The sequence below is a fragment of the Rhyacophila brunnea genome, unplaced genomic scaffold, assembly GCF_057557595.1.
Source record: "Rhyacophila brunnea isolate RB1 unplaced genomic scaffold, BYU_Rbru_1.0 scaffold_3, whole genome shotgun sequence".
Lineage (NCBI taxonomy): Eukaryota > Metazoa > Arthropoda > Insecta > Trichoptera > Rhyacophilidae > Rhyacophila > Rhyacophila brunnea.
In genome coordinates, this window is record NW_028232965.1 from 22,794,282 (window position 1) to 22,820,080 (window position 25,799).

General features: G+C 31.5%; 1 protein-coding gene and 2 non-coding genes across 3 annotated transcripts in view; 2 read left to right on the plus strand and 1 right to left on the minus strand.

Moving 5' to 3' along the window:
* The window catches only part of LOC147068066 (uncharacterized), a 120,636-nt gene that overhangs the window by 77,278 nt on the left and 17,559 nt on the right, over positions 1-25,799 (plus strand). The window lies entirely within an intron of this gene.
* On the plus strand, positions 464-534 carry TRNAG-GCC (transfer RNA glycine (anticodon GCC)). The gene has a single exon. It is a non-coding gene; the product is annotated as a tRNA-Gly (tRNA).
* On the minus strand, positions 6,256-6,327 carry TRNAE-UUC (transfer RNA glutamic acid (anticodon UUC)). Its single transcript has one exon. It is a non-coding gene; the product is annotated as a tRNA-Glu (tRNA).

Consider the following 25,799-nt stretch of genomic DNA (forward strand, 5'->3'; position numbering starts at 1 on the left):
TACGTAGGTAGGTAATAATGTCTTACGTTTACATGAACAAAATTAATACGTACTAGAACTAGACAGTACTATATTATATGATCCACTTTTGGTAAAAAAAAAATGGTGACCATGAAAAAAATGTCCGGAACGGAATTCATAATAATAAGCACATCATCATATTTATTATCTGACAACTGACATAAAATGGAATGCATTAAAATGTTGATACGATTCAGATAGACCGCCATCTATCGTGCTTATCATACGTCATATCGAAAGTAAAACTAATTTTAAATTGCTAGTTCCGTTTCCTGTTTCCGAAAATTTCTAAAATGAAAACAGCTGTCGTGCATGGACTATAAAATTAATAGACATCATCTCATCGTGTGATCTCATGATAATAGTAGTGTCATCTCATGATAATTATTTTTCAATAGTGTATTATATGCCTTATATTAAAAAGTATAGCAAGCAACGGTATGCATCGGTGGTTCAGTGGTAGAATGCTCGCCTGCCACGCGGGCGGCCCGGGTTCGATTCCCGGCCGATGCAACTTTTTGTATTTTATTATTATTGTGTACTTCTTAAATTATTAATTTACATTAACTTTTTTTTACCTTAGTAAGTCAAAATTATACGTTAATAAGTGGTACGTATTTTAATATCGTGCAAAGTAACATATTTTATATCTCATTCGTTTCGACCAGTAAAAAATATGTCTTCAAAACCATTCTCCTCATACAGTGACACAATAATTTTATTGTCATCTCATAATGCGGGTTTGTCAGGTAGATAGATTATTGTGCTGAAAAGATTTTTCGTATTCATTACCTTGTGTATAAAAGAAATTTAATATCCCTGTCTTCGTCTATTGGGCAGCATTTCAGGCAGTCTCCTTTTGGTAATAAACTCAAATTTATTAAAGGGTTACCTGAAACAAAATAGCAATGGCAATAAGTAAATTAAATGCTTAATTTAATTAGTTAAATTATACATACAAAATGATTCAATCGTGTATTGGCTTCGAAAAATGAAAAATTATAAGCATTCATAGTGTTTATATTCCAAAAAAATCTGTGTAATAATACTATATATGGCTATATTTTATTTACATATTATCAATGTATCAAATTTGAATGAGTTGACCAGACGTGTACGCAACTATCCTTTCAAATATTATAAATCCTTAAGCCGCGTTGACACGGTCCAAGTACGATCCAAGTAGACTTGGATAGGAATAATTAGTATGAAGATGTCTCATCCAAGTGACAGCTTCATACTATTTATTCCTATCCAAGTGACAGGTCCATACTATTTATTCCTATCCAAGTTAACTTGGATGAGTAGGACGCGGTCCAAGTAGCTTGGATAGGAATAATTAGTATGAAGATGTCACATACGAGTGCACTTGGATAGGAATAAATAGTATGAAGCTGTCACTTGGATGAGACAGCTTCATACTAATTATTCCTATCCAAGTCTACTTGGATCGTACTTGGACCGTGTCAACGCGGCTTAATGAACAAAATAAATATTTTTTTATAAGCACCTATAGGAGAACCAGACCTCATTATTTATTTTATAGAATGTAAAAACAGTTAGGAATGTAGAAATTATTATCGATGTTGGTTTATTTAGCATTGTTAACATTGTAGGTAGGTACACTTTTTTTTAATATGAAGGCTTTTATTGGAGTGTCACGATTGCAACATTATTTTTTAAAAGAATTTTCCTCGTGTGGAACAGGCGCTTCCTTGTTGTGTCTCTTCTGTGGGTGTATTTAAAAAAAAAATATTCTTGACAACCTTTCAAGCATATTTTTTTATTAAATTCCACTTGTAAATTGTATAAAGGCATTTGCAATGCAGTTTCCGGAAAATGTGCCTACATTTTATTCGTCGGCTTTGCTTAGACACAACGTTTGAAACTAGACGCAGTATAGGTACACCCGCAGTTCGCTAATTCAATATTAAAATTTTCACTAAATTTCAAATTCCTTTTTACCATTTCCGCGACCAATTCTCTCACAATAAGTACCTACCTACTACCTAGTTACTCCCAGGGCACACACATAATATATCTAACGAAAGTGTATTATCTTCTGGGTGAGAATGTAAACAGGTTTAATTCTAGAATGTAGAGAAAAATGGGATAAACTTAAATACTTACATATTAATGAATATGTGAATTTTAATACGTAGTTACGTTTAAGTATACTTATCATAATATGCATTAAAGTTTGTCGCGTTAACGAAGCTCATTCAATATTAGTGACATTTCAGGACACTTCAGGACACTTAGCAAGCTTTGTATTTCTTATGTTTTATGACCTGGACGTCAATAAGTAATAAAATGAAATAGGCTTCAAAGCCTTGATCTATGGAGACGGGCTTTCGCAGTTCCCGCCATATAGTATAATATTTTTATTATTGTTTTCTATAAGAGACTGGTCGTGTAATGTCATTGGAATTTTAATCTTTCAATAAAATAAATATAAAAAATTGACTATAATCGAAAAGGGTACCAAATATCTCACCTAATCCTACCATTTTCTTGATAAGAACTTTCAAATTTTTATGGACGATGGACGTACATGACGTGATACCTAGTGAGTTTTCGTCATAATTACCTCCATTATTTTTTCTTATGATTCATGGGATTCTTCCAATCACGGATTACCACTGTGCGCATCTTTCTTTATGCAAGTTTTCTTTTGTTTAAACACGTTCGATATCACGTAGCGGGTAGCCGATTGTTTATTTAAAAAGAAAATGCGAATAATGCAAAACGTCGCATCTCACGGATGCGCTAAATGGGCAATAAAATAACGCTGCAGAATAATAATAACGACTGTTGATCGTGAAAATTTGTAAATCATCACACGTAAAATAATTTTATGTAGGCGATGCACTTCAACGTTGTCACGGTCACTCACGCTTCTTGCTTTGCGGTGTGAGGTGAACGTCTTCCGCAGATAGATTCTAGAAAAAGTATCGAAAATACCAAAGGTTAGTCAATTGCGATTTGACGCAGGTAGATTGAATGTTCTGTTAGATCAGTGGTTCATAAACTTCTAAATTTAGACTGATACAGTCATGTTCATACATTTCTGTCGTATTATACAGGGTTGGTATGTCTCTCGCCTCAACCCTTACTTAACCTTTGCCAGATACGAATGAAACATAATAGGTGGACACCACCTCACTAGGTAATGTTAAAACTAAACTGAAAAGAATACACGGTTAGATTTATCAAATTTAATATTAATAATATCACGATAAGCGACTTGTGATGCATCATAGTAGGTGTCTATATTCAATTGTTTTTGAAATTATTTGAAACAAATACCTATAACATTTTTTTTAGATTGAAATGAATCAAATCTAACCACAAATTACTTATATGAATTTCAAAGTGATTGGATAAGGGACCTTCAGTTCCAATGAGGTATAATCAAAATATTGTGTTCATTTATTTATAATTTGTATATCGTATAAACCTAGCTTTACAATATCAATCACACATCCATAAAATGTCTACCTAGGTCAAATAAATCCCTAAAAAACTATTTTTATTAAAGAACCAATTTAAAAATATAAATATTATACATCCTACATACTCGTATTTTCAATCTATTACAGGGGATATCGATACGATCGTCATTTTAATAAACGGTACTAGTGGGTCTTACTGTGGTAGCGAGGAAGAATTTTCCTCACCATATTGCTAAATAATTAATTAAAATAAAACACAATGTAAAAATATACATTATCTAGGTATAAAGTCGTACATACTTATCCATATAATAATCAATGTTATCAACTTTATATGACATTCTCAACAGAGTGGAATAAGTATTATATTATTTCGTGATACCTATTGTAATTTAATCTAATGTCTTTTCACAAAATAATTGTCAGGTTAACTGACTTATGATAGTCGCCGGATCCACAGATATTACCGTACTTCGCTTGGTTACCAGGTCCTGTTGGCTAGGCCTGTTGCCTGGCAACAAATTTAATCGGTATGATGTGGTGACATGATGACGTCTACATGACGTGTTCCCAGGTAAAATGAGTATAAAACCAGACGGTAACAGAGAGACGTACGATACAGCAGCCCGATTTCCTAACTATCGTCTGGTGCCACACGAGACGATAGTTAGGAAATCGGGCTGCAGGGCTCTAAATGGACCGGAGCGCAACGAAGCGTCGTTCCTGTTCGTGAAATCAGTAAAATTATCGCTTCGTCTCTGGAAAAAAATAAGTTGACTGTCGGAGCTTATTTTTATGAAATACACCTAACATGCAAATGTCTTCATAAAACTGTCGAGCGTTCCGGTTCGTAAACTTTTCCATTTCGAGCGCTGGACTACGGTAACAATAATTATTAATATGAGCCCGGGTATATAAATGGCTATCCCTGATAGGTACATAATATTATATAGGTACGTACATAAAACATTATAGATTTAATACGTACAAAAAATACGACTACTTATTATAAAATGGCATTTTTCATTTAATTTCGTCACAACATTTTTTTTTGTGTGAATCATTTACACCATAAAATCTTTTATGGATGCAGATTATTTGTAGATACCTACTAGTCGTACGTAGTTAATCAACATTTTACAAGTTAAAGCCTATTACCGAACCAATCATCATAAAACTTCATTTCAATGTTACAAAAAATATTTTGCCAAATAAACCAGAAATCGATTGGCAATTATTCATTGCTCATGAAAATTTGAATCTATATTTTCCGATCAATGAATAGTGATTGTTTTATTATGGACATGGCATTTAAAAATATATATTATATTAATTATGTAGGTATGTATCGCGCATGGATTTGATAACGAATGAAAATGTAGGGATATTACGTCGATCTGTTGAAGAAGTATCATATCAGAAGAAACGTAGGTTCGAATAATTAATATGTAAGTAGGTACTAGCAAATATTTAAATAATAATTTTGTTCATGATATACCTGCATACCGACTTTTTCTTCCTTAAGCCTCAATTACATTGAGCTTCTTTACGAGCTGTTTGTTGGCGAATTTACAATCTGCCTGTAAAGTCGCCCAGTGTAATCATCGAATAAACTAATAAGCAGGTTGTAAACACTCTACCGAGAAAAGTTGAAAGCCGGTCAACTTTACACGCTACACGCCGGCGTGTGGGCCTACTGCGTCTGCGCAACGCAAACTACGTTCCGTCAAAATAGTCGCTGGCTTGTGGTTTCTCAGCGAATGGAAAGTTTTGTGTGTAATCATCAAATCACAGTAGCTGAATCGCCCGCTTTTAAATAAACAGCTCGTAAAGAAGCTCAATGTAATTGAGGCTTTACACACAAAACTTTCCATTCGCTGAGAAGCCACAAACCAGCGACTATTTTGACGGAACGTAGTTCGTTTTTTTACCGGGAGGTTGGTACTGCGCTCTACTGCGCAGACGCCGGCGTGTAGCGTGTAAAGTTGACCGGCTTTCAACTTTTCTCGGTAGAGTGTTTACAACCTGCTTATTAGATTATTCGATGATTACACTAGGCGACTTTACAGGCAGATTGTAAATTCGCCAATAAACAGCTCGTAAAGAAGCCCAATGTAATTGAGGCTTTACGGAAAGTCTTGATATTGGTGTCTCGGAACAATAATTTTATTCTTATCGATACTTTTATATCCCTAGTAATTTATATCAATGTGTAAAAGTAAATCGTACCCATAGTTATTATTACCTGCGGGTCTATTCTTTACTTATCGACCGCTAAAGTGATAAATATTATCAAACTTATGGTAGGTTTGTATCAAAGTATTAGCACGTATTGTAACAATTACAACCAACGTATTGTTACAATAAGTTGCTAATACTTTGATACAAATCTACCCTAAGTTTGATAATATCTATCACTTTATCGATAAGTACAGAATAGACCCGACCCACTGGAGATTATAAAAATGATATTTAATGTTAATCCCATTAGGTACCTAAGTAGTCAAATTATTATTCCATGATTTTGGGAAATATTTTAAAGTGTGCTAAGGTTATTAAGATAAATTTATCGCACTATGCGGGTAATAATTTAGTAGGTACCTCGCTGCTACGAGTTATCTACAAATAATAAATTATATGATGTTCAGTAGAAACGATAATTTTTATAAAAAATTGGAATATTTTATTGTTTCGTCTGAACGATATAATAAAATAATTATAATTAGTCGATATATTTTAATTCTTAAAATTGGTATGTTTAAAAAAATGCAAAAACAATTTCCCGTACCGGGAATCGAACCCGAGCCTCCTGGGTGAAAGCCAGGTATCCTAGCCACTAGACCATACGGGAGTTGTCAAATTGTTTCAAAATATTATATAATAATAAATTGGAAGAAAATAAATTTTATTCTTTATTACTATTTTACCAACTTATACAGACGTGTCACTTTGGACAAAAAATTAGATCTATAATAATGCCAACAGAGAACCGAGTGGAAAAATACGAAGATTGCAATTTGAGATTTTTTTTGGTACTGTTCGGTTATGACTGTTATGAGGAATACAGCGGAAAACACATTTTGAAAATACCCGATATATTGGATTATTTGTTAGTTTGGGTTAGGTTTGGTTAGGTTAACCTAACAAATAATCCAGTATATCGGCTATTTCAAAAATGTTTTTTTCCGCTGTATTCCTCATAACCGAACAATAATTGTTAACAACAATTATTGTAATAAAATGTGAATTTGTTGCAGAGTAACATCTTATTATTACATTATATTTTATGGTCATATTTATTATTAAAATTTAGTTTATTAAGTTTTCAATTTTTTGACGTTTAGATTTTTGACTAATTCATCGTTTTAATATTTTTTATATTTATTTTAAAAAACATCGATTTTTATAAAAATATAAATGTGTATAGCTTGAAATCCTTTTTATTTATATCACTAAAAAGTGAATTGCTTCAAATAAAAAATGCACATAGGCAATATGTACTATTTTCAATTTAACTTTCGAAAGTACCTAGGTACCTATGCATATCATATTATTAGATGTAGGTACAACTCGTAAGAAAATTAGTGCGATCCTTGTACCTATAGCCTTGATAGCTGCAAATTTTTATGTGAGGTGCTAATTTGGTCAATTTTAATCCTAAGTCTCCACAGTTTGTGATATCAAAACGATTTCTTTTTTCAGTCCCTAACAAATCATTTAACCGCTGCATTCAACTAAATATTATGATGGTTATGGCAAGATGTGTCTATAGTCTAAGATGGCAACAGTAATTTTCTCGAAAAGTCATGGTTGCAATATCAAAAAAATATTTTCGAAAATGCGTTTTTTAACAAAAAAAAAATGTAAATACCAAATATTAATGATTTGCACATTGCCCACCAAAACATTCAAATTTCCCCCCGGTGAAGGGAAGATTTTTGTGGTTTCCCTCTAAAAAAATCACTGTATCAGGTTCCATTTTAATGGAAGTGACATTTATTTGTGTATGCATACAATGTAGGATTGTACGATTATTTAGCGACGAAATTATTTTTTAGTACCTAGTAAAATTATTTAAAATATATGACCCATTTATATGACATAAAGTTGTGAATTTCTACATGAGTACATAAATAATTTGAAGTCAGTCTGAATATAAACAAAATTCGAATTATTGAAAAGTGCAACATTAAAAATTGGTAATTTATGATGTCTATATAGACTCATGTAACAAATTATAAACAGCTTAGGCCAGTGGTCCACATTTAGCTGAGACCGAGGTTCCACGGATAGTCTGCGCACATATTTTATATTATTTACTGGCTTTGATTCGTGATTAGCTAAAAGATTTAAGCTCGCATATGTTGATAATATATCCAACTATAAAGTGATCGAATAATTGTTTTACACACGATGGCTGTACCCCTCACTAGTTACAGCGTTGGCGACCTATGCTTTAGTGAAGTCTGATTATCAAACATCACTTATAAAGTGTTTTTTATCGAATGACCCAACATTTTTCACAGATCACAGCAACGTTTTTTCGTTAAAAATTACTGACCATGAAAATCGATAATGCGTGTAATAATAATTTGACTTTTACGATAATGATTATCTAACCAAACATAATTTCTTCTACTTTCTCGACCCGCTGTGCATTGAATGAAAGTTTAAATTGCGATTATTTTAGATTTAAAGTTTTTTCTCAATATTTGCCTTACAACGCATCGCTGATCTGCGAGACCAGTTACAATGTTATCATTTTCTCACTGCAGGTAAGCAACGTAAAGTTTAACGATAATGAACGGAAGGTATCATGTTTGTTTTAACACTAATGTACGACTACCTTCGTTTAATTATCAACATTACCTATTCTTCATTATTCAACGAATACAATCTCTGCAAGATGTTGCAACATTTTGGCAACACTTTAAGACAATACGCCAGTAAAGAGCTTATCAAGATGTTCTTTTTTAGATTTAAGTGTTTAGTGCCACTATTTAAAATGCAGCATGCTTCCATGTTGTACATATTTTGTATTAAATGGTTTTTAAGAATATGTAATATAACTATTGTTATTATGTATAAACAATTGAAGCCAGGTTAACCATTGTATATTCAGCGCTCGAAATGGAAAAGTTTACGAACCGGAGCGCACGACAGTTTTCTGAAGAACAATACATAGTTAGCATAGTTAGAAGACATAGTTATCAATTTTTGTGTATTTCATAAAAATAAGTATGTTCGATTTTCTATTATATGGCCTATCTAGCTCAGACGGTCGAATTACTTTTTCCACGAGACGGGGCGATAATTTTACCGATTTCAGGAACAGGAACGGCGCTCCGGTCCATTTCGAGCCCTGTGTAGATTATTATTATATGTCGTCAAGATCAAGGACACACACCAAAACTCTTTAAATTGAAAAACATACTATCTATCAAAAATAAGAGCATTTACATGAAACCTAATCTCAAAAAGCGGTGGCTTTAGGTATGTGAAGATTGTGGCTTTGACAGGTGCCTCACCTTTGTAAAAATTTCCCTGTGCAATAAACCGAAATTACAACAATATGTATTCCAATGAGTATTACAATACAATAACAGTTACGGTGTCAGGATTTCTTATGGTTCGATTTTTTTTTGTCGATACTTCCACATCATCTAATTCATGGAAAACCGCCATTGTTCTCAAAATTTGTAATATTTGTATTCGTCTTATCATTCGCCGTTCTTTATAATGTGCCGCACCTAAGCAACGCAAGACCTGCCTCCCCCACGGGACGTCACTGCATTTTTTATTGTTTTCGTAAATTCACACGAACTTCATACGATTATCAATATATCGATGTAGGTAGGTACTACGGAAAAGTTTCCTATTGCGTAATATTTGTTTATGCTTTTCTAATAGGAACGAATTCAATATGCCCAGTCAGTGTTTTAAATTAGCTCGATTGATATTTTAAATTGTCATTTTAAGTTTAAAACATGTTAGGTACATGTACCTACCTGAATTAACACATATTTGTGAACAATTAAATTAACAGGTGAGCCGGTAAATGTCATCTTAGTGCTTCGGTCAACGAACGACCGTCAGATCTGAAAATTTACTGCCAATTAGTATATTTTTGTATATTAGTCTATGCTGCCAATTTGTGAACCTCAGCAGAATAATATTATATCGTCTCATTATATCAAATAGAGAGATAGTTCAAATAGTTTCCAACATAGAAATAATGCAAAACAAATCTTCTTCGCATATCACTTTGCAATACTTGGGTCTTTTTAACAAATACGTTTAAAATAATCCTAAAATTGATTTTATTTAAATTTAAACGTATTTTTTTATTAATACACCTTTAAAAGATTCAAGTTTGTTTATATTAATCTTATTATTTAAATAATAGTGTAAAGCTATAAAGCTATAAATCATTTAACTCGCAAAACAAAAATGGAGAAAGTATTTGTATCAACGTCGCGAATTGCAATTTTTATGCGACTTGCCACGGAAACCACTGGACCATCAAAAATTATTGTTACTCAACTTTATTATATTATTAAATTTAGTTTGTCATTGAAATGTAATATCAAAAAACAATAAATAATAAAATATACCACTCACAGATGTATGCAACATTTTCAAGTTAGAGTAAATGGCAACTAAAAGTTCAACAAAACTGTCATTACGTTCACACGATTGAAATTGATTCACACAGTTTCTTTGAAGTTGAGATTTTTCCGTAGATACAGACAGACGTAAGAAATATAATGTCTTCATGGATCAGGAAAGCCATTAAAACTGTTGAATTATTTAATTAAAAAAAAACCTTTTATAATAAAATAACTAGGTAAAAAAATAAAATTACGCCGTTGAATTTAAAGTCACTCCAAAAAAAGGAATAGTTCTCACCATTGACATATAAATTATTAATACTTATCAAGGAGTACAACAATGTTCCCTTACAAGATATTGTAATTTGTACGAATACATTATGGAAGAAAACATTTGTACCTGTTGTAGATGAACGAAAGGCTTAGGATACCGAATTACATAATATTCTGTGGTTAGAATTTTAAAAACATGTGCCAAATTATTTTTCGTACAATTTACAGTACACGATTAAATGCTACCCCTACTCCTCCCCCCTTTCACTTCAAATAAGTTGACATATTTATCGACTGTGAAGTCACTGTAGTACAATATAAGAACGTCATTAGCGCCGCAGGGGAAAAATAAATAATCGTTTACTGCAATTATTGTTATGAAAGGTATTTTTTTTGTTTTTTATTTTATTCTGATCACATAAGTCAAGACGGTATAATATATATGCACCACGTCTTATTTACCGAAATACACACCTAAATAATAAGTAAGTACGTAGGTACATATTATGTGAAAAAAAAAAATAATTGAAAAAATATATTATGGGGAAAAAATAATATATTTTTTCATATTTGGTCATATTTTCAAACATTTAATAAGGAGTATTTTTCTGAAGTAGTTTCGTTCGAATAACTAATCAAATCGTGTGTGCCCATTTACGGCTAACATTTAACTTATAAATTAATACGTCTGTGTCTATATACTATGATATGCATAAACTATATATATGAATAATTATAATGGAATATATTATGTAGAAAGTATTATATCAGGGTATAGGTACTAGCTCAATGTTTTTGCTATAAACATTTCTTGATTCTCAAATGCCAATTGTTTTTTTCTTTGTTGAAATGTCAAACAAGTGAACGCTGGTCACGTTCCAATCTTCTTTCGAATCATTTTAAAATTTTGCAACCCAATCGAAATACCAATATGGTATAGATATTACAGCTCATTCGTCATTATCCTGCTGATATACCGTTAAATGCATTCCAGTAAACCACATATATTTAATTAAATTTTAATTATAACATATTCTCATGTCTGTAGCTCTCTCTTCAAATTAAACTGACATTTTTATTCATTCTGTTTCTCACATCGAATACGAATCGAGAATACTGTCTTCCTGGAAAATATGATACGTACTAATCAACATGTCTAGAGCTTTCTTTTCACAGAAAATACGTGAACCAGGGCAATCGATATTTTTGACCTAACTACTCTTCAAAATTCAAAACGATAAAAATGAAAGATATATAAATTATGGTAAAATATGGTACTTTTTATTCATGGTATTTTTTTATATATTTAAAAATACCAAAAACTTATCGTGCAAGTAAATAAATATGCACAGGTATCTACAATTTGTGCACTCTTTTCTGACATTGATTCAGGCACCTCAAATTGAAAGGCCCAGATTGGCTGCCTATTCTGGCAGGTCCTCAATGTGACAATATGAGCACATTAAAAACATAGTAATCATTATTATCAACAAATTATTGATAGAATTAATAAATTATAAGAATTCTTGGTAGCAATAGGTAAGTACAATATGTATCTAATATTATTAAAATTTATATGAGTGTTCTATTTCTTTTCTTTTGACCATGCCCGATTCTAATAGGATCATATGGGCCTCCACTGGAGGTTTGTTTTTACGAGAAATGGATGTTAGCCACTTGCTTAACAGTGTTACGCCGGTATTAGAGTTTATACACTACATATCAAATATATTTGACAAAAAAATCTTATCAAATGTTTTAAAACATGTGTTTTATAACGATTTTTTCATAAAATATGAGAGGGTATTTTATAGAAGCAATGGATAACGTTTTTCTTTTCAGTTTTGTAATCTGGATGGTGATTATTAAAAGGATTTTCTAATTTTTCGTGTTCTACAATCAATAACTTTATTGGTTAATTTCTTGCAGTCTTTCATTTTATATTAAATTTGTAATGAGCGGTCAAAAGAATAGTGGACACAATAATGCCAGGTATATAGGTATTGAAAGTTCAATAGACTGATAATAATATGAAAATACTATAATGGATGAAAGTCACACTTGCGTGATTTTTTAAAAGATAGTTGTAACCACTTACTAATCTACATCAAATAAAATTGTTGGTTTTTATACATTTTTGTTAATCTACTGAATTTTGAAAAATATCATCTGTATTGGTCAGTATTGACTAATCTTTGATAAAAAGTATGTAATGTCGTGCTTATTATCTTTTATAAAATATATATTTTATATACACCGTAAAAGATTTTATAAAATATTAAAACATAATATTTTTCTACAGATATTTAATAGTCTACTACCAGCTTTACGATCTTACAATTGAAAGAATATCAGCTGTTAAGATAAATATGTTGTAAAATGAGCAAAAGTTCTCACGGCTATTGCTGCTATTATCGCATCAGCTGTTTTAGAGTGATTTCATTAAATCATTACATTCATTACACTCAGAAATCAGAATACTAAATCATTTACATTTTAACTTTATTGCTTCATTATTTTAATTTTATTTTTACCATCCTACACTAAAATTTCACAATGAGTACCTACATTACATTTATTACTTATAAATTTTAATAATTGAACACACTACTTACGTCATAATGATAATATTATTATCATAACATGTGAGCTGTGAAAAATAATTGTAATACAGCATATAATTAGTACGATTAGTTGATGATGTATACTTAAAGGATTATACATTTATTCGACAATAAATAAACATTCCAAAATATATACTAAATGTGCGTATGAAAGGGTACAAATTGAAGATAAACTTCAATCTCCGTCGGTACTAATAAAAACTAATTATGAAACAAAACCATCATGCCCATTAAATTTATACTACATAACTATTTACAGCGTCAAACAAAATAATAATAATACTGTTTATATATTGGGAGTAGGTACTGCAATTAGTTTGAAAACTCAGGAAATGTTAATGATATTTAAAACCATTTATAAAACAGTCAATGCATGTTTTGCCTTTGTTATGTCACCTTACCTAACAGCATCGACGAAAATTGGCAGACTGCAGCAGTCAGCAAGAGAACCATTTTGTTAATCTTCAAAAAAAAATCCACCTCGCGGAGATTAATATCAGCTGCTGTTTGTGATTTCTACTTTTTTTCGCGTAATTTTTCACTCAGAAGTTGCAAAACCGATACAGTTAGCGCCAAAGCCACTCGAATTGCATTGTGCTAATATTGCCCAACGTGACATTAATTATTATTATTATTCCAACTGGCACAGACACTTTAATGTATTATTAAACGTTTTTGGCAGATTATTTTTCATTTTTTTTTTGAAAATAATAAAAACTTGTCATTTACTTATTACTGCAGTTGATTATGCACGTAGGTATAACTTTTAACGTCAGATTATCACAATTCTACATTCAAATTTACAGTGATACCAACCGGTTAATATTGTATCAATCATGTCACCATAAATAAGATTCTTTTTTTAAATATATAATTTAAATTTTTTAAATATACTTTTCCAATTGGTAGTAATTTGTATATTATAATGTCTTAACACTTTTTTGCTTTTATTGATGCATTATGTAGTTATTTAACATATTAATATTGAATGCATTTCCGTAATGCAGCTGATAATAATAACTATTCATATTGATTTCTTTTTCGTACAATTTATTGTTAATTTGTTTTATATTTTTACAAGTCTGTGTATAACTTCACGGTCTATATAGCTATAAACGATTCGTATTTTTTTCTATATTATAAAATAGTTGTCGAGAATAATGCAGATTGTGTTAAAACCGAAGCACGTGCGTTTCCCGCCACAGCCGGCAAACGTCAAATAATTTTCCCGCGCAATACAGCTGACGGCGAGAGATTGGGCCTAAAAATGAGCACCGTTTGTTGAATTATTCATTGAATATAGTGGGGATTTTGACTTGGCAATACACAAAGAATACCTTCAGAGGGGATTTTATTTCATACGGTCTTAGATAAGTGATCACAGGGTCATCATCAGGCGCAGATGACTAGCTTTTAAGATCACCCAATGGATCATCGGTTAGCCTCCAAAAATAAATAATAAATTATCCTTTGAAGCAAATTATTGTTTTTTTTTTATTATGCAAAATACATATAATTTTTATAAATATTTATCACAAAAATAAAAAAAAGACATATCCTAACTACTTTGAGATTTCCTAAAACTACGTGGGGATAAAAAATAATATAAAATAGGACAATGTATTATTCTTGACATTGATTGCCAGGTGTCCTTCCATCTTTAAGGGGATATTCAAGAGGGATAATGATAATGTATTTCAGGGTCTCACCATTTGTGGAATTCTATTTTTGCCCGTCCTTTTCGTGTCTACCTTCACAAAAATATCCTTCTTTGGATTCCCCATGTGGCCAGATTCCATGATCAGTGTGTTTCATATTATGACGTTTGAATATTGTATTCCTGCGATACATCTGAGTGTTCTCATTTCGAATAAGTTACTATATAATAATATGTAGTATAGATACAGATAGGTACACAATGGATAGATATTCCGTATAACTACTTTGTTTCCAAATATACGTTTATGTGTTTGTATAATATATAGTACTATAATACTAAGTATATATATATATAATACTATAGTGATATAATTGGCAAATATGTATTCGGTAACTTATCCCAGTTTCATATATTTTCTTAATACCTGTATATTATTATGTTCAAAATAGTCTTCATCTTATATATATATATATATTTATAATTTTCATTACAATTCAACAGTTATTGGTTTTTGCAAAATATGTTCCTTTTAAATGTATTGCAGCTTTTTTGTAATTCATAAATTTTGTAGCATCATATGGATGTAATTTTGGATTCATAAATGACAAAGTATCTAAGTACAATAAAAAATCTTTACGTATGTACCTACTCCTTTAAATCTCTCTGCACAAATAGGTACCTACTACGGTTTATGAAGCATTAGTTTAACTCGGAGACTTCAAAACTCATTTGCCCCACTGCCTCCTTTTCAGAACAAAAACTACTCAACACCCCCTGGAAATCAACAATAATAGTTAAGCAAATTAACAGAAACAACGATAATACAATTTGCTAAAATACTCGTATGAGTTCATATATGTAGCACTTGCACTATTAATTGTTAACTATTTGTCATAAAATTCAGAAAGAAAAAAAAATGATTTTATACATGTTGCCTATTTATAGTATCGTATTGTAAACAATCAATAATCTGCACATATTCCTGCCGACTTGCTCGCCTTCTAGCATTTAATTGTTAAGACGTGACGTCGGATATGAGCGCATATCAGAATAAGGTGATAATAATTGATAATTGAAAAATTGTGTATGTTTATTTGAAAAATATAGTAACCACTACGAATAAAACCACATAGTATACAACACATTAATCATAACAGTTTAAAAATATGTTCTTCTGTTTTCTTTTTGCCCACCGCCTGTGAAATATTAAACGTCCCCCAATTGTATCGCCCCGCTGAATCATGCCAGCAATATCGCCCACTTTTGGAAACACTGGTTTAACAAATAGGTATTCAAGTGACTCGTATATACGGTTCATTTACCAGTTGAATTTTCGTTTATTATACGTTTACAGTGATTAGTTGCTATCAATCTAACATTTAATCAAGGATAAACTAATGCGGGCTTTATTGTCAGCAAAGTAAAGCGATATTATTCATTGAACGCAAAAAGAACATTATGCTAATATGACTAAAAGCATGCATCCGCATGGCTTACCCGCGAATGTGCTGGCAACTAACTTAATGTTTAGATTATGGATATATGAAAAAAGTAAGAAGCTTAATGGTTGCCAATTTCCATTTTGAGCACCTACAGTTAACGCCGCACAAAACTTCAACGTCTCAAACAAAGGCGTGCAAACATGGTACAAAATAGGGACCAGGCGCAGAAAAATGTTTAGGTGGGGGTCCACTTCGAAAAAATATCCTTTATACTTTATTTAGTGTAGTGAACAACATATAATATTTGTTATAAAACCTAGTAGTTACCGATCATTAGTATGATATTGATTTAATTAAATACACTTTCCATAAATTCAACCAAAAATACAAAATGTATCCACTTACCACTACCTCGAATTATCCTTCTATCAGCAACCCCAATCTCATTATTTGTATATTACCTACCTAGTACCTACCTCACACATTGATAATGATTTTAGGTATTCCAACTAATAAATAAAATCATATCTTTATTAGACAAGGTTAATTAAAATTAAAATGCCAAATGATATGACAATAACATATTTTAATAAATTATTTTGTAGATTGTAATGCTAAAATATCAATGATATTAATGAGCTGGTGTATTTAGTTATTTAGTAAGAACAAAGAACAGTAGCATATGATTTTATTATTTACAAAGTAATCTAATGTACGCCACAGAATCAAATGTCTCAAATGTTATTAAAAAAAAACAAAATAATATGTTTTTACTTGGTTATTTTCATTGTTTATTTGGTCATATTCTCCAGATTATAACAATGTAGAATTAATTTTCTTTCAAAAGTGTATATACGTTTCGAAAAATAATAATTGTACAAATAATATTATTATCCACAGTTTAAGGAAATTTGAGAATGTCTACGTATGTGGAATTTCAAATGGAAAAATATGGTTAGTTGGTATAAAGTTGTGCCTTTTGTTTAGTAATGAGCATCTCTGTATTCAGCACCGAACTTCCTATACAAATAATGAAGTTTTAGAGTTTAGAATAAGTAACAAACAACATCATTAAATTTATTTATGTAGACATAATTTAGCTATAACCTGCAGTCATGTACGATTTTTCGTATTTTTATCAACTGCGGTAGGGAACGAACTATGCAATGCTACATCTCTTAATAGATTTTATGATTAATTCTGTAACTAACAATGGTCACGCTAACAACGCTGGTAATAACTCAAAATTACCGCCCCCTCTAATAAAGATATATTAAATTTTACTAGTGAAAATAGTTAAAATCATCATTTTATTCTCATAAAAAAATTATGTCACAAAAATAATTATCTTGTCATTTTTCATTACAATGTTTATTAAAATTAACAAAAAATGCGATTTTTTTACTATCCGTTAAATTCATTAGATTAATGTCCCCTTCAAATATTATATTAACCTTAAAAGCGCATGTACACGTACATGGAATTACTTACACCTATAGTGTGTATTTCAAACTATCGCGATAATAACTGTTTACACGTAAAAGCGCTGACTGTCACGCCAATCTCATTCTTCAAGAGTTACGAGACGCGATGTTGTCATTTTATGGTACTATTTGACAGATCGTGAAAAACGGGTTACCTCAAAATGAGTGTCTGCGCGGTGTAGTTATCGTTCTACTGCGCATGCGCAGATATCGCATAGTATAATTGTCACGTGAAAATTCTGAAATTTTGAACTCTTTTAATCTTTGCAATTTGTATGATAATTGTACGTGTTTATTGTTTGTTATGTCCGCGATAATATGTATCGTCAAAGTAAATCCATGCACGTGTAAACGGGGTATAAGATCACGGTTAATTTCTTGTCATAAACAATTACATTTCTGTAGAAACATTTTATATATTTTATAATAGGATACTGATGATTGAGACTGGGAAAACGCTTTTATATTAACACACAGCTCCGATTCCTATCATGAATCGTAAATCAAAGATCAAATTGGATTACTATAATGTGCCCATGTTTAAATATATTTTGCGTTAATTATTCAATTTTCCACCCTTCGGTAGTGTGCCACACACGTAGGCACTTTATAGATTTAAAGATGATAATCAATTTATGTACTTAATTTGATAATAACACTTACTTATTTTCTGTGTATTTTGCGTCCCCCAAAATCCTGCCGCCCAGGTGATGCGCATCCCCAACACCCCCGCTTGGCGCGACTCTTTAATTAACCAGTGTTATATGAATACTAAGGCCCATATTATTTATTGCGTCACATATATTTTGATATGATCGAAAGATAATAAAATAGTGAATGACCTACCATTTTTTACCATAATAGGTTTGAAGGTTCACGAGTCACGTTGTTAGTAAAGGAGTCATTGATTTAGATTTAGAGTGCTACGAAAATTAAAGAGAGTAGCGACAATGCCTAGTTTGCATGGTTATAGAAAGGAGAAAATGAAACTCTACTAACTAATTAAAACTAATAGGTAACTGCAGTACACCAAGAGCCGCACACACGAATAAAAAAATAACTATATTAATTAGTGGCAACCATTACAATTATAACCTGAAATTCTTTATTATAATCGTCCTACATCTCACGTTTATTAATGATTACATTATTTTTTTGATATTGTATTAAACTCGCAATAAAAGAGATTCTTCCTGCATAACAATTTTTATAAATCAAGGCTATCCTTGTTTATAATAACATGTATGATAATTTTTAAATATATTATAGTTTCTGTTTCCGCATTTAAACATTGACAAATTGCGCCCACTTTATTCCGAATTTGAATCATTTGAGGTTTTAATTTTTCAACAATTTTACCCGTTTACCAAAAACAGTCAGTTGGGGTCATTGATCGAAAAAAACTCCAATAGGGAAAAATAGGTAAACACATAGGTAAGTTTTTTTTTTTTTTTTTAAATAAGTGGATCGTAAAATTTTATAAGATAAACTTTTAGTCATTGTTGCTCTATTTTGATGGAAATCGATATGTTTTTTGTTGGTTACTGATTGTACTTTTGCAAAATCATAAAATCACTACCTCTCATTATCTTATGACGTGACTTTGATATATTTTTTTCTTTTTTTAACTTTTTAGAGGATTTTACGGATATAACATTATCTTTGTTCAACGTGTTATAGTTTTTTTTTCAATCGTAGAATACGCTAACGTTGCGGTCATGAACATGTACCTACATACCTACAAACTTATTATATGTAGAATGACCACAAATGGAACTACAAACTACCATAGGACGCTATTTTGAAAATTACATTCGAATGTTAGATTTTGTCCAGTTACGAGTCTTGATTGGGTAGTTTTCGACAGTGGCTCCCCCATCCCATTCTTCAGATAAGTTTGTAAGTCTGTACAAGGCTCACAAGTTTGTGACTATAATAATATGTTATTTTATATTACAGTTGATATCCAATGCAAAATTTAATTTGTATGTGACAGGGTGAAGTAAGTATGTAATATATTTTTTAAATCAGTGTTTCGATGTTTAAGTAACAAACCGTCGAAAATGGAGCTTCTACAGACAGACAAAATTTATTTATATGTATATTTATTACATATTAAATTTTCCAAGATTAATCACGTTGATCAAGAATAAGCTATTTTTCTGAAAGTGGTAATAAATAGTTCCACTGACTATGATATGAATAAAAGTGTAATGAATTATATGAAATGTCAGTTAGCCGATGAAAGACATAAAGACTAATCTTCAAGCGACTAGAAAAGTGTAAAATTTTTGTCAATAATAAAGCAGAGACTAGTAAAGTGGATAGAATTGTGATGTTTGATAATAAACATGGAAAAGTGTGAGAAAATGTGATGATTGCGAATAAATATTTAAACATCGAGAAAGTGGGAGTAAAAATTCATAATTTGGATATTTTCCACGTCCTATCATAAATCGGTACTTATAATATGTTTATAAAAAAGTTATAGGAGGTGGCAGGTTAATTTCATAAATAGTCTTTTGTAAAAAGGGATGGTTAGTATAGTTATAGTAGGTCAAATACATGAAAGCAGTTTTGTAATATTGGTCGTTATTGCAATGTAAGTAAAGTTCATTTGGTAATATTTAATCGTACACTTCCAGCCACGTTAGCCGAATAAGACATCAACGCTATAAAGACATAAATGCATATTTTAAATACTGCAATGTGGGTTGATTGGTCTCTATCATATTACAATGTAATTTATCTATTTACGAAAGAATGAAATTCTTCACATTGTGCTATGTTCATTATTATGTCAATGACCAATATAATTAATTCGCTACCATTTGAGCCACATTGATAGGTTAATACTTCGTCATACAGGTAGTGACGTAGGGATAGCATTGATAATAAGACTAGCGATAATCATTATGGAAAGATTATAAAATTTCAATAAAAATGTTTGAAATAAAACATTGACAAAAGTATTGGGAAGTTTCTCAACACAGACACACAATTTCATTGCGTTTCTGTTGCAACACTTGCAACGATATGATTATAATGAAGTATTTTTCTCGCTTTATTACCAAAAATGATAAGCATGCAATATGCAATAACACGGTTTTTCTCCATCATTTGGAAGGTAGGTGTGTGCCTAAAAATGTCATAACGTAACTATTGAGAAATAATTTCATTGCCGAAATTAATATCGATATTATGTTTTTGTTGCTGCGCTGTTAATATAGAAAAGAAATATAATCAGTAATCACGCATGCTTCAAATTCTGACACGGAATATTGCATTTTTCCTGATGATTATTTGATATACCATTTTGCAAACAACCTGTCAGCTGTCTCTGTGTTTATCTACTTATATACTAAATAAAATATGGTCATTAGGCTAAAAAAACAAAATATCGTTGACCTAGTGTTTTTGTCTATTACAGTAAATTATATCTGTTACTTCATTGCAATCTAAATTACATGCATTCTTAAATATTACATAACATAATTATACTAAAATAGTGATAGTAGTTATAGATATACCATCATATCGTCCGGTGTCCTCACCACTCATCAGACAACTTATACTGGTGGATCTATAGTGGTAGATACCCTTCAAAATGTCAAAATACAATGCACAATTAATGTCCAGCTGTTGACAGAGCCAGGACTCAGATGGGCTCCGGCGTGGGGGCTCGATCAGATAAGTGAGACAAACACACATCACAAATTTGATTTAATAGTAAATAAAGTCGCCTGCTGCGCTATTTTCCTTCAATTAAAATATGTGGTTATGCGATGCAATTTCTGATTGTTGTGTGCCGATTCCAGGCAACTCCATAATTCAAATGGATATATTAAACAATACAAAAAATCGCTAAAATTACACTGAATAGCCTTAATTTTACCACGAACACCATTCATTTTAAAATGTTACTGTAGAGTGTCACACTGCCAACTTTAACAATAGGTAGGGGATCGGACAAGGATAGTAGCATGGTGGACGGAGCCACCAGCTTCAAGGTGTGGAGACCATGGTCCTACATTTATCATATAATATTTATTGTTCACGTAATAGCTAAAGTGAAAATATTATAAATGATAATTATATTGTGTATTAATCAGGATTTCTTGGTGACATCAGATTTTTTTTTAAATCGAGACAAGTCCGATCTATGCTTGGTAAATTATGATCGCCATTTTTTTTTCAAATAATAAATAAATAATATTGTGGGTTCTAAATTGTAAACTAATGCAGTTGCAGAAACTATGAAATATATGGCACAAGCAACAGCGTACCTATTGAATTTCTTTTCAGGAGATTTCAACAACTCGACCATGAAATGAAAAATAATAACATGATTTCTCCTTGCGTCGACATGGAAAACGCTAAAACATTTTATATATTACTAAGAGAAAATATCGTCGCCCCAAAATCAAAAGGGCATATGTGCAATTCTGACGGTTTTGAGTTATGAATGCAGTTTTCTTCGTAATTTTTTTTTTCTATATTATGGGCAAAACGGCATTTGTGAAGCAAAATCCATGAATTCACAATTGAGCAAAGAAAATAAAGGTTACTTGTGTATTTGTAAACTGATCTTCATTTAATTTATAGGAAAAAGGTAACATGTACACGATTTTAGGAACTATGTGCAATGTTTACAAAAATAATATAGGAAAAAGGAAACAAGTGTAATTATTTAAAAGTGAGTAAGGGCCTTTATATAAAAAAATAATTTCGTTGCAGAAAAAGGGTACTTGTGAAATGTGTGAAAAATTTAAAAATTTGTTGGCAGCGGACAAAGAGGCCCAAATAAATATTTTGGAAGATCACAATAAACGTAAAGTGGACGCTCGCAAATCGAAAGATGAAGATAACGCTATTCATAAATGCATATAGGGAAAAAGTAACATGTGACTTAAAACCTCTTAAAAATCAATCAAAAATTGGCAAATTATAAAAAAAATAAAAATTGCATTTCAATCTCGAGTAATTAGGTCATACGTGCTCCAAATTTCATTTCAAAATATTAAGTAATAACCTCTCCACGATTTTTTTTTCACTCTAAAAACACTTAAAATGCGTTTTTCACTAAACTCAATTTATGCACAAGTGCCTTTTTGCTTTTGGGGCGACGATATATATTGTATGCATATACGGTTATTTATTTTAGAAAACCAAATTGTAAAAGTATCGACAAAAATGAACAAATTTTAATAAAATGTACATATAAAACCATTATCATAATAATATCGTACATACACTTCTAGTTATTGATTCTTATATTTTCAAATATTCATTCTTGTCACAGTGTTATTTTTTTTACCTTTTAAGCAAACATTTTGGACAACTGGATGATGTCTTATGACCATTTAGTATTATAAAATTTGCCTTTAATAATTTAAAAATGCCTTATGACCAGCACGGAATCCTTTTTATAGAAGTCATATAAAGAATGATACTTGTCAGCATTAATTTTCATTTGTGAATTGTGGTGCCGTACCATAGAAATTAACATACTTTTCAAACTACCCCAGTACTGTTGAAAGTTTTTATTTTTGAGAATGAATGCTAAAAAAATGGGGTACCGCGTAGGAGTTTTTACCGTCAACCGAAAAAGTTTGAAAACCTCTGCGGCCTGATTTTCTTTGCGTTATGGAATCGGAAATTCGTAAACAATACGTTGATATGCGTGTATATAAAACTTCGTATAAAATAATCGAAATACTAAATTATCAATCAAGAGAGTGCTAAATGTTAAATTTATAGTAATTTATATCCACCAGATAGCGAGATACCAGATATCAAAAAATGGGCAAAATTTAAAATCCTGAGATTTTATGGGATTGAACTTTTAAATGATTGTAATTCTCAAATTTTCGGACATGCTATTTTGGTCGTTGATTTTCACGTACGAATATGAGATTATTGCATACTTTATGACTTTAAGTTGTTAAGTTACCTAGAATTTTAAGAGTTATTTGTCCTCAGTGCTCGGACATCATTATTTTGTTTGCAAACCTTCCTAATTATAAAATATGTAGGTAGGTATATTATATTAGGCACCTACCTACCTAATAATAATAAAATATATCGCTTTAATTTATTTTTTAATATTGCTTTGTGACCATTTCTACTATGTTTGGCAGCGTACAGATATTGAAATGTATATTTTTTCATAGCTTGAATTCCCCACCTAATTAATAATAATAAAAACACCAACATATCTCAGCAATATTAATAATGATGAAAATTGTTAGAGTTGCGGAGCCAGTTACAGATGTCCCATGAAAGTGATAGCACTGATAGCATTGCGTAACGCGCTAAGAAGTTGGCCGTGACCCAGACGGCTTCTGGCGCCGGGGATCGAACCCGGCACCTTCCGTACTGCAGCCGTGGTGCTTGGTGCTTGATCTACTTACTCGTCCCACTTTTTTCCCGCACTAGACCTCTAACGGCACGACGAGCACCTCTCGAGCAACTTGACAAAAATACGGTTCCGTGTTCGTTCATTTTGCTTTCCATCAGGAAAAGTTGGTTTGACTGTTTTTCCATCAGAAAATCTTAATTGTACATTTATAATGGTACACGAAGATACAGTATACAAATATTTGTAATCAAATCAATAATTTATGCATGAAAAACGGTTAAATAATTTTCCCATCATACTTTTAGTTAATAGCATCCGAAGATACTAAACAAACATAATATATATTTTCAGCAGGGGTCGATCCACTGCTGGATGAAGGCCTCCCCCAGCTCCCTCCACTCTTCTCGGTCCTTGCTTTTCTCTGCCACGTACTTCCACCAAACCTGACAAGTTCGTCAATCCAGCGGGTTTTGGGGCGCCCCTGTCGCTTAGTGCACCTCGGGTACCACTGAATGAATGTATTCGTCCAGCGGTTGTCCGTTCGCCGTGCGATATGTCCGGCCCACCGCCATTTCATCAATCAACATAATATGTATTAGAAAACAAAATTTTTAAGGATGAGACACTAAGTTATATTTTAATACAAAGGAACATATAAAAAGAAAAAGCTCTGGATGCGTAACAGTGATCAATGACCATGTAATTAATTTTAATCAAATATTGATTGTTTGAAATTATGATAATTAGGTTAAGTTATGAAGGTATTATATTATATACTCCCTCTTTCCACCTCTTTCAATAAGTGTTACCTAATCGAATGGCCAACCATCAACACATAATAGAAAAGTTCGCTTTTTCGTAATAGCCACGTGTGTAACCTTGTAAAGGTTTACTAATCAAGACTCATCATTAGAAATCTCCATCTATGCATATAGGAAAAAAGTTGCTTTGTGAAATCAGTCGTGGTTCCATCACCATCGACTCGCGCGAAGGTACGTAATCTAAACATTATTTTCAAAATATTATTTACGAGCAACCGCATTTTTGGCATACGACATGTCTTGTAACCTAGACGGGCCGGTTTTTAACATTGAGTAATTAGTAATTAGAAATAAACCGTAAATTAAACGGAAATTTTTGAGATGGCGCCAAATAGTATATGCATTGCATACTTAGCTAGAATGTCTGTAAGTTATTAAATTAACTATCGAAGGCATTGCTACTTTAGTTAACTTTGGTGTTTTGTGCTATAATAGAATCATAGTTTTCCAAAGTTCGATAGTCTTTTTAATTAAATATTCTCCAGTATTATGCGAATGCCAGTCGCCATTGGGCATAGTCATAGACCAATACTTTGACGGCAGTTTTGATATTTTGTCCCTGAAGGGCAAGCCAGAACTACCGCCATAACCCCTTGCATGTCCTTAAATATTACCAATATTTAATGCGCGTTGCTTTTACGTGACAAACTTTAATACTTACATATTATGACACAATATCCGTAACTATTGAAAATAACATATTATTATTTAACACATGTTTAAGTGTATCCAATACTGCTCTTCACTGGAGAATTATACCTACCTTATGACAGCCTCATCCAGAAGGTAACCCACTTCATGATACTTAATAACACATGTAGTCGCAAACCTGTGAGTCATATTAAAAAAACATATTCTTTGACACGTGACTAAGTTTATTCCATATTTCTCCACACTCGAGATTCGTACCTTCTCCGAACCACACCCAGAACGTATCGCACTTCCCTTATACTCGGGTTTCTAATCTATATTTTAATTTAAATGAATATTAGGTTAGGTAGAGTTACCTACTGTTTTAAACACTGTCTCACTAGCTTATTTATAAAA